Source organism: Gastrolobium bilobum, unplaced genomic scaffold (genome assembly GCF_033153095.1).
Source record: "Gastrolobium bilobum isolate Gb01-03AN ecotype WA unplaced genomic scaffold, APGP_CSIRO_Gbil_v1 utg7803, whole genome shotgun sequence".
Lineage (NCBI taxonomy): Eukaryota > Viridiplantae > Streptophyta > Magnoliopsida > Fabales > Fabaceae > Gastrolobium > Gastrolobium bilobum.
This window is the reverse complement of record NW_026898482.1, coordinates 251,560-263,840: the sequence shown is the minus strand read 5'-3', so window position 1 is coordinate 263,840 and position 12,281 is coordinate 251,560.

Below are 12,281 nucleotides of genomic sequence, written 5' to 3'. Positions count from 1 at the left end.
CATATATATGGGTAAACATTTTTACAGCCGCTTTAGATAAGGTTATTTATAGTTACCCCAAAAATTACGTCGTTTTGATTAATGAAGGGTGTTTCTGTAATTTTAAGTGAATTAATGAAGGATATTTTCGTAATTTTGTTTATTTTTTTATTATATATATTTTACGAAAATATCCTTCATTAATTCACCTAAAATTACATAAACACCCTTCATTAAATAAAACAACATCGTTTTTGAGTTGCTGTAAATAACCTTATCTAAAGTGGCTAAAAATATTTTTTTCATATATATATATATATATATATATATATATATATAAGTTGGAAGCTCTCTTCAGAGCTTTTCATAAAAAGGCTTATTTTATATGTATACTTTTATAAAATAAGTGACTTTTTTTAATAACTTTTATGTAAAATATTTGATTGGACTTCTTTTAAGCAGAAAAAAAGTAAGAAAAACTAAATCAAACGGCTTCTAAGAAATAAATAACAAGTATTATTCATGGGAGATAATTTTTTTTCTAATAGGGAACATTCACATTAAAGTGGGATTAACTCTACCAAAATAAAATTTTTGCATTCACAAAAATTTCAACCCCAAATCTTTTTTAAGAGGAATCATCACTTGAAGCAATCTTCTTTGATTTACAATCCGTTTTTAATTTAACCTCAACTACTATTTTGAAGCGTCCTTTCTTCCTTGATGATGGCAACACTATCTATCTCAAACTTAGCTAAACTGTTTAAAAATATAAATAAATAATGATGGATAAATTGTGAACTATAGTCACGATTCTTTAATTTGGAGAAGTGTTTTAAAATAAAAAATGCAAAGAATTTATGAAACCTGGTTTAGGACTTTTCAATTGTTGACATGACATTATTCCCAATTCTACGGGAAATTAAACTTCATCAATTTAAATAAATAATACATAATCGGACCTGAACGTACATTTTTTTAACTGGATAAATATTTTAAAAGGTGGCTCTTATTTGGGGGGGGAAAAAAAAAACTACCATTCATAAGTTGATCATATTGAACGGTTAGAATTGAATATTGGTAGAGGTGTAAACCTAAGATGTACATGTAATCCTGCACAACGATTGGCAATAGATATGTAAACAAGATTAGTGGTCTTGGCATAGGGAAAATTAGGTCTCTAAGCATGTCGGTATGAGGTATTATGTGGCGGATTCCTCCATATAGATGGTGCTAAGTGTAAGGTGACGTCGCAATAAAGATTAGAATGTCCCTTGCAAAATATCAGGTCATGCCTGGAATATTTTTGTGATAATGACTTCTAAATGGTCTAATCCAATATTATATATATATATATATATATATATATATATATATATAGAGAGAGAGAGAGAGAGAGGGGGGTATGGTCATTTTTTTTTGGTAATCTAGGGTATGGTCCTTTCATACCTCATTCAACCGTTGATTTTCGTCAATCTAATGATAATAATTTATTAGATTATATCTATTAATTAATTATTAATTCTCAATAAATCAGCATCGTCGAATTGATGGAAATCAATGGTTCGGATGAAATTTCAAACTTTTTAATTTGACACTGGTGTCAAAGGATATTGGTTCGGATGAAATTTCAAACTTTTTAATTTGACACTGGTGTCAAAGGATATATATATATCCTTTGACACCGATGTAAGTTACACTCTCAATCTTAATCGTTGATCTTATTTATATCTAACGGTTCTGATTTATTAGATATTTGAGCTGTTGGATGCAAGCAAATCAATAATCAAGATTTATTATTCTTATATCAATATAAGAATATCATGCCCCTATATATATGAAAAAAAATTATCTCATTTTAAAGAGTATAACTTTGTGTTGTTTTAGATTAAACGACGCCGTTTTAGTGCATAATTGGTATTTTTTTAATTCTCTCTCCTCCACTTTCTCTCTTTTCCTAATTTTATAGAGGAGAGAGAATGTAAAAATCACAAATTATACACAAAAATGATGTCGTTTCATCTAAAATGACAAAACATTGTGTCTTTTAAAATGACAAACTTTTTCCCTATATATATATATATATATATATATATGTGGCAGGATTAACATACAGTGGTGTGAGAATAATAAGTTTTACACCAAATTTTAATTGATTTTCATAAATTAATGGTCGTGATTTACTGAGTCACACTTATTAATTAATTATTGATTTTTAATATATTATAAACGTTTGATACACAAAAATAATCAACGATTAAAATTTGGTGTAAACCTTATTATTCATACAATGATGTAAATTGATCCTATCCCATATTTATAGAGGGACATGATCATTTGACACCGGTTTCAAACAAAAAAGTTTGACCCAAAATCTTAACCGTTTATTTTCGTCAATGTGATGGATGTTATAATTTATTGGAAATTAATAATTAATTAATGAGTGTGACCCAATAATTTATAACTGTTCGATTCACAGAAATCAACGGTTAAGATTTGATGTCAAATTTTATAATTTGACTCTAAGAAAATGATGTATAATGTCGCTTTATATAAGGTTTGGTACGGTCAAAAAAGTATAACTATACTATGTACTATGGGCAATAATAGTTATAATATTAAAATTATTTTTTTCTGAAATATAACTATATACTATCAGAAGTACATAGTATAATATTAAAGTTATTTTTTTTTCTTCCACATCACTCGACAAAACTATGAAAAGTTACTGAGAAGAGAAAAAAAAATTAACTTTAATATCATAACTATGTAATACTCGTAGTACATAGTTATATATTTTTTAAAAAAATTTTAATATTATAAGTTCAGATTAATTATTAACTCCATAAAGTATTGGTCAGTTGATCACGTAATTCAAGCAATAAATCACTAATCAAATCGGTTAAATTAAATTTATAAAATAATAAATAATAATTAAATAACTCAAACAATATGACCAACTCAAGACATTGACTTAGGAAAAATTTTCAATCCACCCAATGCGAGTGCACCGCGTCAGCTTGTAATGTATCGGAGAGAAAAAAAAAATTATTTTTGTACTTTACATTATATCTTACCAGTAAACATAATATAAAATCTCCGCACTCCGGATTAGTCTCATAGCCGGCTCAAAGAGTCGAAGCTCGTGGGGATACTGGAGGGAGCCAACTCGTCTCAAAGAGATAATTAGGGTTGGGTAACTCTAAAAAAAAAAAACATAATATAAAATACATTGTGGGACCCATTGTTTAATATATAAATGCACTCCATTAACTTAGCGTTTGGTAGAGGAGAAAATTTTTTTATCCGAGAATCACGATTTACAGGAATATGATAAGAAGATGAGTTTTCTGAAAATGTTAACAAAAAATTGATTGGTAGACTAAAATATTTCCAAGAATACTGAGTTAATTTTCTTAATTCTATGTTTAGTTATATTAAATTTTTCCTTGCCATAGAAATTCTAAAATACCACTCCTAGATAGTATTCCTGAATGGTATTTTCAAAAAAGTTTACACATAATATAAAATTCTAAGAAAATCAGATTTCCAAATTCTTTTTAAAAATCTTGTACTAAACATGGATAAATATGATTATTACTTCCAATTTTTCAAAAATTCTAAAAAATACCTTGTATCAAACGGCTAAGTGTAAATATATAAATGGATATTCACTACAGCTCACAGGTTCGACCCCCAAAAGCTTAACTGGGGTGGAAAGGAGACAACGCACTTGTCATGTCGTCACCACAAGCCGACAAATTTTAAAATCCTGAAAACTTGAATCCAATTTGTTAGTAAAAATTTGTTGGCATATAACATACTATAAGCCAAATTGTACGTATAATATTTACGCTCACTGTTTATATATGCAGCCGCCATCCCCGCCCGTGTTCCGACTTCCGAGACAACAACTCATTCACAAACTCACATGGCAGCGGTGGCCTCGCCGGTGATCAAGGTGGCCAGCGCAATGCATTTCTGAGGCAACACTTCTTTTTTTTTTTTTTTGTAAATGAGGCAACACTTCTTTTTAACAATTGAGAAATTGTTCTAAAATTTAAACTCGATAATATTAGAAAATAAGAAAAAATATTTTAAGATTTTATTTTTGGTTAGGAGCATATTTAACATTTTACTTTATTTTTTGGTTAGGAGCATATTACAACTTTTATTTGTTATATAACAAATTGATGATTGAAACTATTAATATCGTGTTTCATTCTCACTTAAGTATACATCAACCTCGATTCTAAGATTAAAATAGAAATTGTCATCCTCTAATAATTGCGTAGTATGTATTCGCTTTCTTTTCGAGTAACGTGATTTACATTGTATATAACTACCAAATGAAAACCTTATTATTTTCATTACTCGATAAAAGATAATGAAGACTTATGAAGAGTTCAATTCAAGGAATGTTAGTTTTATGAAATGAGAATCAAATAGATGGCTTGTAACGGAATGAATGTTTTCAAATTATATAACCAACTTTGTAGTAATATTTTCAGGGAAAATTAGAAGGTCAACCCAAAGAAAACAAAGGATCGAGTCCTGATTGCATTTTAGTATTACAAGTTAAACTATTTGCTAAAATCAGTAGCATAAGCATGATTAAAATAAGTAATTACTTTGTACCTCATCGTGTGGGTAATGATGCCAATGGAGTCAGTTCCTCGATTTAGCTTGAGTAGCGAGTAGTTTGTTGGTTTTGTTTTCTAGTTTTCCTTTGTATTAAAAAATATTAAATAATTACTACATAAACAAGAAAAATCTGAAGAAAAGGTAAAGTTCACATTTCTATGTATTGAAACAAAATTTTAAATTACAATTTTGTAAGGTTGCGGGCCAGGTGACTTTTTGAGATCCAAACTCAGAAAATCATGGGTTTAAATCTAGAATACAACCTCTATTACGTACCATTATAAAATAAGAGTCTTATACCTGGTATCGGTCTATATATCTCTCACTACAAAAATCCAGGCATTTTGTGGGGGTCATACTTTTATATTGTGGGGTCTTTGACCTCCACAAAGTATATTTGTGGCATCCTCAACGACCCTCAATTTTATCTATGCCACAACATATTTTGTGGAGGTTTTATGTGCAATGCCACAATTTGTTAAAATATTTTTTTGGAGGCTCTAGACCCCACAAATGTTTCAGTTTCTGGAGTTTAAGACCCCCACAAATTTGTTGAAAATTTAAAAAAAAAATCATTTAAAATTTTACATTTCTTTTAAAAAACCAGGTAGATTCAAAATGATAAAAAAAATTCATTCCAAATATTTGAATACATATCTAAATATATGCCAGTGCAAGTTTTGGGAAAGGACATGTGAAGGAAATTTAAAAGAAAAAAAGGGGTTCTAAGAAGAAGAAAGTTTAACAGAAGCATTGAGATTCAATTCTAACCAGTGCAAGTTTCTTATAGGCATTCCTTAGCTCTGATTTAGTGCAAGTTTAACAAATATATGCCATTTGCAACTATCAATTTTTCTGTAAAATAAGAAAAATTGAATTTAAATTAAAAAATAAATTTAAAATAATTATGATATCAATAAACATGAACCCTCAAAATATTCATCAAGCTTTCAGAAACCATTAACAAAATCTCAATCTAGAAAAGCAATCCAAACACAAGCATTATTCATAGAATGGCATTTGTACATGTTTATTATTGCACAGACAAGAATACACACATCTATTCCAATAGCTTCATAGAATTCCCCAACCTGGGCATATATATATATATATATATATATATATATATATATATAAAAAAAAAATGAATAAGAATTTACTCCATGAAGGGTAGAAATGGGGAGTTAACTTTAGTGTGCCTAATTGAGAATTGACAATAGTGTTTCCTTCTAACTAAAATATAACATACTTGCCGAGCAAAACTTGACAAGAAAATTTGGACTTGAGCTGCAACATTTCCCAGTTGAGTGTTCCATCTTTTAGACTACATCTGTGTAAGCAACCCCAAAATATATTGTAGACTTGCCCCCCCCATTGTTGTAGAAACATTCTGATCCTTAGACATTGAAGAAAGTTGTTCGAGCCCAACTGCGAAGTCACCACCAACTGGAGTTGGGGGTGTCACTGTTGCACCTGTCACTGGATGATTCAAAATACAAATTGAAAGATCACAATAAGTAACTCAAAATGCATAAGCTTTAGTGCTAAAACAGGAAACAAGAAAACTAAATGTATGCCAAAAATAGATAAATTAATTGAAAGCAAATCAAGATTCCAGCTACAATATACAGATTGAATTATGCATAACGAATGCCAAGTAGGACTAGAAACTAAAAGCAATTCACATTACAACAGCTCTATAGGGGTGTGTGACATTCACCAGTTAATAATTGCTAAATTTCATATCCGCCTAAAGATATCAAATACATTAGAATCTTTTATTCCAGATACAAAAAACCAAATAGCTTAATTATTTTATTAACCATTATTAATAGTCTGCCACTAGCTTTACTTGTGTTACCTTAAAAGAAAAAAGAAAAAGGAAAACGAAAAGCATCAATAACAATTTATTTTACTTTTTTTTTTAGGATTTTATGCCAATAACCACTCTGGTTCGTTTTTGCTAACTATGTTTATGCTACAAACTTACCATTGCCGCGAATACTTGATTTTCTAATTTGTATTACAGTGGCAGCAGGTTAATGTTTAATAAAATTATTATTCTTTCCAAGTTCTTGGTAAGCAATGATGACAATCATCAGAATCATTAAAAGATGGGGAGAAAAAAATGAAAGATGTACTTTATAAGAAAGGTAGTTTACCTAGCTCACGTTCACCGGCCAATCTGAAAAGCAGTGCTGCCTAATAGAAAAATCAATCATTGATTAGAAAAATAAAAGATGGTTAGAAACAATTAATTCGAAAATATATTTTCCATTCCGAAACATTACTCTTATGACTTGCGCATGAGCTCTGATCAAGCTTTTCTTTTGCTCTTTCTCCTCTTCTTTTCTCAAGTCCAGAGTATATCTAAAATGCCTGGACGCATTGAGCACGAGTGCTGCTTGCTGCACATGAATGAAACTTCAGTTTAGATGACTTGTAAAAGCATACTACTACACTAGTGTCCGTCCCCAAAATAAAGTTACCCTCAAATATATGTATACAGAAAATGATGAGAAGACAGTTTATGCATAGTCACAGACATGGCAGAGTGAGAGAGACAATCCATTTGATGAATCCTAATGAGCTCAGAAATTCTTCTAACAACCCGAAGTAGTCTAGTTTTCAACAAAAGACAATAATCATGAACAAGAAATCTTAGAGAAGCATTAGCTCAGTGAATATACACTGAAACACAATGATGTAGGAACTACACACTGAAACACAAAGACTGAGACAATATCTGCTTAGCATAAACCAAATAACCTTACTTTCAAAGCATCACAATGAAACTGAGCATTGAGGTTGGTATGAAGAGCTCTACCCATCCCTTCCAAAATTATCTGCCAAACAAAGAAAGCTCAATTAGAATATGCTTGTCTTGGATTTTCTCAAATCCACAGTAATGTTATAAAATAAACAGAATGATTCTCCCACCAAATCGGTATATTTTGCCACAGCAGCAAGCTCAGAGCTGACCTGTCGTAAGATTTAAAGGTAAAAATCTAAAGGTCGCATTACAAAAACACTACATAAATCATGGGTGCAGCGCCAACAGTACCACAGATTTCAAATTCAGTCTAAAACAGATATTCTAATTGTTGAATAAGTTACCCTCAAATAAAGTTTTAAGATCATTAAATTGAATCAGAATCTGACAATTTACAATTACATGCCAACAAAAAATTTGTATTTGATTGAGATCAACATTTGAGGCACGAAATATGTCATTCATGTTGCTGCAGCATGCAACGAACTGGTGCTCTTGCACAATAGAATTTTCCATTCTCATTGGTTATATCGACCCCAATCAATAATGTAAAGTATGTGCATGAGTAATGAAGAAGTCAAACAGAAACAGAGGACATTATACCCTCCTACTAGAGAAAAAAAGCAGAGAGGAAGTTTCACTTAAATTGCAACAAGGAATTTTTCCTAATTCTCTAATTTCTACAAACTAAAACCCACATGTTCTAAAAAACAAAGGAAAAATTGAAATCATTCTCCAATTTCCCCAATCCAATTTGACGAGCGCAACAACTCAATCTCCAACATCCTAATTCTGAAATTCGCTACTGCTCAAGCAACCCTGCAACTAATAAACACCGTTGCACCGCCATCTGAGTTTGAAAGAAGAAAAGTCACATACCTTAGAGAGATGAGAAACCGTGCACGTTGCTCGACGAAGCGAAACCCTAGAGATGGTTGGCGAAGGGAAAGGGAATAGGAAAATCCTAAAAATCCAAGAAAGACAATGAGCTTGAGGCGTTAATGCAATTGATGTTGGCTTCCTCATGTACTAAATAGATGCAGTGAAAATGGTTTAGCAGATACTGGAGAATAAAAAGATCGAGAGAGATGAGAACGTGGTTTTGTAGAAAATTTACAAAATTTTTAAAATTATAAAATTTTTGGGGGTCAAAGCCCTCCACAAAATTATAAAATCTGAAAATATAGTGTAGCATTCTTTTAAAACGCCAGAATGCACATAATTATTGAAGGTTTCATTAACCTCCACAAATTACCTATTTTTTTTGTAGTATATGTTGATAAATATTTATAACTTGTATTTTTTTCACATTGCTATTTCATGATGTGATGATGTAGCACAGTAGAAAAGAAAATAAGGTCTATCGTTTACTTGAAAAAAAGTACAAAAAGAGTGCAATCACAATATAGACAGTACCTTTCATGCTAATGCATGAGTAGCAGAAATTTATATATAAAAATAGATATATCATAGTATATATCCTACCTGTGTTAATATAAAAGTTTAAAAAAAGTATAAAAATACTTAAAAGTATTTATTTAGTGGTCTTCTCCAATTAAGAGTTCGTTTGACATAATTGTTTTAATTTAAAATAAAAACTTAAAAAACAAAATTAAAGGTGTTTGACTATAATTTTTTTAGCTTAAAACTACTTGAAAGCTAGAGTTATAAATAAATTATTTTGTAAATAATTTATATAAATTTTAATTTTAATTAAAGTTATCATAAATAATATATATGAATTATAAATTTCTTTATAATTAAAGAAACTTCAAATAAACAGAAATGTTGTTTAAGAAATAAAGAGATGAATTCTAAAAATATAAAAAGTATTTATAATTTAATTTATTCAAAAATAGGAATAAATATGTTTAATATTAATATATCAATTTATAAATAATATATTTATATCTATATCAATTTTTATTTATCAAATAAATAAATAATTTTAGAAAATTTTCAATATATAAATATATTTAAAAAATTAAAATCTTTAGCAATTTGAGTATAATAAAAAATAATAAATAATTTTTTCTAAAAATTAAAAAATAAATATACTTATATATTAATATATCAATTTATAAAACTAAAATTAATAATTAATAATAATTATAAAAAATTCTATTCTTATAATAATATAAGTTGATTCCTCTTTATATATATATATATATATATATATATATATATATATATATATATATATATATATATATATTTAACTATAAAATAATTAATAAGTTGTGAATTATAATTATGATTCTTTTCAAGGAGTGCTTAAAAAATGCAGAGATTTTATGAACATGGTTTACGACTTTTCAAGTGGTTAAATGACATTCACATGTCTTATGAAGAACTTTCCCAATTGAATTATATAATATATAATCTGGCCTGAAAAATAATTTTTTACATGATAAATATATTCAATCTATTAGTCAATTATAAAATTATATATATATAAATATATATATATATATAAGATTTTGAAAGCTCAAAAAAATGATTTTAATTGAAAGATTGACAAAACATAAAGCCACTCATTCCGTGGCTAAAGCCAAAGAAAACGGTAAATGTATGTTCACTTTCTTTAGTTACTCTTCACTCAAAGAATTTGCACATGTTATTGTGCAAAATGCTGATACGCGTCATTGCACAAATCCTTCGCCCTATAAAGAGAACTCGTTTCTTGGTATTTGAAGCATTCCAAAATTGCGAAGCAAATAATTCAGTGTCTTTTGCGTGAGATGTATTTTGGATCGAGAGATTGATATAGTTATCTTTATATATTTAATTTCTTTCACTTAATGAAATTCCTCTATAATCTTGCTGTTATTTTTTTCAATTAGATTTTTTATGTAAATCTTATGTGTTACTTCAATTGGTGTATTTGTATGTGTTGATTTGTTGACTAGTAAAATAAAGATAAAATTAATTATACAATTGATGTCTATGAAAGTAGTTAAAACACATAGTTTTAAATTTAATGATTACTTAATTAGTCACATTTGCATAGCATGAAAAGTCTTCCACTGTGTTAACTACAAGAAAAAAGTTTATTTGTGACAAAAACATTCTTCGCAAATTTTGTCACAGATGACAATTTTTTATACAAATAATCAAATTTTGTTACAAATAAATTTGCGACGCAGGAATTTGTGACAAAATTTCATATGTAGTGACGAAATTTGCGACACTAATAAAAATTTTTCTTATAGTATTTTCACTTATCTAACCAATTAGTATGGTTAACTGTCTTAAAATTCATATTTGTCTCAACTCTGTTCTAGCTGTATAATACTCTATTACCTATCATGCATGTTCTGACTTGTGATGTCTCCGGGTTGTAAATTTGATGCAACATTGAATCACATAGAACAATTGAACAAAGGTTGAAGCAATCCAAACCTATGTTACCAGTCCAGCCATCAGCACATCGTGGCCTGATATTTTATGTATAGATTTTAAAAAGAAAAAATTATAAAATTCAGCGTAAATTAATGAACAAATAAACACTACTAAAAAAATACGAATTAAGGACGGATTTTAGAGACGAAAAATATTCCGTCTCTAATTGGGACGAATTTAGAAACAGAAAAACAATTCGTTCTTATTTGGAACAGAACTAGTAATGAAATAAATTATGTCTCTGATAGGGACGGATTTTGAGATAGAAAAATGATTTAAAGCTACAACGGCTAGTCGGATAATCTAGCTTTTATTTCTATATCTTAGACAGTATTGGTACATATGATTTAAAACACAAACATTTTTCCTAAGTACACGACACATGACTCAAACTCAAAAGTAAGCTTGATAGATAAATGACATCGTAGGCTAATCATGCAGTCAAAGATCATAAACAATGGGAAGCAAACTCAACTCATTATAAAAGACCTTTCCAAACACATTTACATATTGCTGCACATTCGAGACGGCACTGCATACATCCAAACACCTTACCAAGTGGTGAAATATTATTAACAATTTAAAAGACCGTTCCTCGCCTGCGTTGGTTTACTCAGCTTCGTCCCATTTGCTTGCTGCAGATTGCAGACGGCATTGCATCCATCCAAGATAATTTAAAAGGTAACTTACTATTCTAAATATCAGTTATCCAATCCTGTTTATATTCCTCCATATAATGAAAAGAATGGCATCTGAGAGCCCAAAATCCTTTTATAAAAGATATTTCAATTAATGGGCCAAACAATAAATTATAATATGTAAGCCGACATTACATCTCAACTTAAAATCTTAAAGCTGCAGAATTATAGGTTATTTTTATTTATACGATCTTCAATTAGTTCAATTCTAACTAATATGAAACTTTTTTATAACTCACTTACATATTTCCAACAAATACTACACGTTTCACCGTTCTTTATTAGAATGTCTAATCCAATTCCATAGGCTATTATTATTTCGGGTTAAGCGGAAACCAAAAGCAAAAGGAAATATTAATGGTGAATGGAGAACACAAATTTTTTAACGTGGCACTATATATATAGATCTAATCTAGAAATATATGTAATATGTAAATAATGGATTAAAAAGTAAATCTCTCTCTAAAATAGAGATAAGATTTCATTCAGGGATTCGTTGGCCTTTATGAATCCTTTTTTTATATATATCCTTGACCGATGCAATTTTGTTTGGGCCTATTCAAGATTAAAATTTTAAACTACTTTTAAAAATGATATTAAGGAGATCGAACATATATTTTCATTTTCATATATTCAACTCACATGCATCAACTAAACTATCATCATTTGATAATTCTTTAGCCTTTAATAGGATGGATTATCAATAAATTTCTCTTTTATTATAGGTGAAAAAGATATTTTTATTTTTATTTTTTGAAAATCTAGGGAAACAGAACAAAACAGTA